Raw genomic sequence first — 2,500 nt, 5'->3', positions numbered from 1 at the left:
TTATAAGGTTAATTCTTTACACAGCGCCTGAAGAAGAGAGAAAAATATGGAACGAAAAATTACACAAAACTGCCCGGAAATTGAACTTCATGAGGCTGAAATGAATTGAAGGGAAAAGTAGAGAGGAAAATTGTACCCTTTTGAAAAGAGAGAGAAAAACACAGCAGGATCACTGGCCAGGAAAATGAAAATGATGGGGAGATGAATAGGGGTAAAAATTTAAAAAAAGAAAAGAAAAACAGGGAAAAACAATGCAGGATCATTAAATATACTGTCCAGAAAAATGAATAAAATGATGGAGAGAGAGAGAGAGAGAGAGAGAGAGAGAGGAACACTACACAAACTGGCCACGAAAATGAATAAAATGATGGCAAGATGAACAAGACTAAAAAGAAGAAAAAAATTAAAATCGTCCCAAAGGAATCAATCAATCAATCTATCTATCTATCTATCTATTTATCTATCTATTTATCTATCTATAGTAGTATAATTAAACACACTAATAATAATCTAAGCAAAATAAAGACGACACGAACGGAGGACATGAAGTAAAAAAAAAAAAAAAGGAAATAAAACGATTTTATAAAACATGAACACGTGCAAGACTAAAATGGGAAAAATAAGCAACATTAATAAGAAAAAAAAAAAAAAAACAGCCCAGAGATTTAGCAAAACAACAAAAGAAATGAGTGGGGTGAAAAATACTGCCGAAATACAGAAATATACCAAATGGAAAGAGAAAACAAAATGCGGCTATAAAATAAATAAATAAATAAATAAATAAACCGTAAATAATGAAGTAAATGATGTCGAGATTAATATAATGATAAAGTTGCCAATTAAAATAAATGCGTACACAAAATGGAAAATACGATAAATAAAGACAAGCGGAAAAACAGACAACTAGGGTGACTGCACAAACTAACCGGATAAAGAATGAAATGAGGGCAACATGAATGGAAGTGAAAACAAAAATAAGTACAAAGCATTCAGAGAGCACATACCTCCGCCTATACACTGCTGTTCTAAAGGATCCGGGTCTGGATCCGTGGAGATACTGTGTGCAATACATAGGATCCGGATCAGCCCCTATATTTAATCGATTGTTCCTTGACCCATGGCCCACTCTTCCACAAATTTTATTGAAATTCACTGAGAACTTTTGGATATATTGCGCGGGATACATAGGATCCGGATCCGGGTCTGCTCGAAAATTTAATAATTCTTTCTTGGCCCATGGCTCACCCTTCTACAAAATTTAATTGAAATTCATTGAGAACTTTTGGGACATCGTGTGGAAAAACAAACAAACAAACAGACAAACAAAGGTGAATCCATAACTCCTCCACCTTCGCTGGCGGAGGTAAAAACAAAACAAAAAAAAATACACGCATGCTCCAAAAAAAAAAAGGGGGGGGGGAATCATAACATAAAAAAGCTAACAGCAGCAAAAAAAGTACAAACGATACAGCATAACAAAACCCTCCTGCCCCCCCCCCCCCAAAAAAAAAAAAAGGAAAAGGGATCGAAAAGTTAAGCAAAAGATACCCACAGTAGGATCGACCAAAAATATATATAACTTAAAAATATTAGCCCCAAATTGTGAGGAAGACTGGGATGAATGGCGTCGAAAACAATACGAGAAAAAATAAAATCAATACATACACGGCAAAAACGAAAAAAAAAATAAATAAATAAAACCCGAACCCAAACTTATTACCGCCGAAAAAAAAAAAAAAAGCACTAGATCGAAAACAATGGGGCGACAAACAAAGAAACGAAAAAGGGTAAAAAGAGACAATAAAAATCATAAGTAAAAAAAACTGCAGATTAAGCATATCAACCATTATCGAAAAAAGATGAGGGAAGATGTATTGTGGTGAAAAAAAAATGATAAAAAAAACAAAAATACAGAAAACAGGATATACACGTGCAAAAAAAAAAAAGATGAAAACAGACCACGAAAACACATACCAGGACCGAAAAATAATCGAAAAAAAGGCCGGAATTAAATAGAAAAATTATACACATACCGACAACATGATAGGAAAAAAAATACAGGTTAATCAGCTAACTAGTTCTGGGAAATGAATGAAATGAGAGTGAGATGAATCGGGGTGGGGAGAGAGAGAGAGAGAGAGAGAGAGAGAGAGAGAGAGAGAGAGAGAGAGAGAGAGAGAGAGAGACTCGTTATACCTCGTCTGTTATTTACTGTCACAGGAAAATGGGGCACAGGAGGGGAAGGGATGGGAGGGGAAGAGGGAGGTGGTGTGAGAGAAAAGAGGGAAGGGGAAAAGGGCAAGGGAGAGGGAAGGATGAGGGGAAGTGTGTGAGAAAGAAGAGAGAGCAAAGGGAAAGGCAGAAGGAAGGCGAAGATGGAATGGAAGAGAAAGGGAAACGGAAGAAAGGAAAATAAAGTGAGGAAGGAAAAGGTAAAGGCTGAGGGAAGAGGAGGGAAGGGGTGAGAAGGAATGGGGGAAAGGAGGGGAGGGAATGAAAA

The sequence above is a fragment of the Coenobita brevimanus genome, chromosome 54, assembly GCF_032717465.1.
Source record: "Coenobita brevimanus isolate Jiangsu-jjx chromosome 54, ASM3271746v2, whole genome shotgun sequence".
NCBI classification, from domain to species: Eukaryota; Metazoa; Arthropoda; class Malacostraca; order Decapoda; family Coenobitidae; genus Coenobita; species Coenobita brevimanus.
This window is presented reverse-complemented; position numbering follows the sequence as displayed.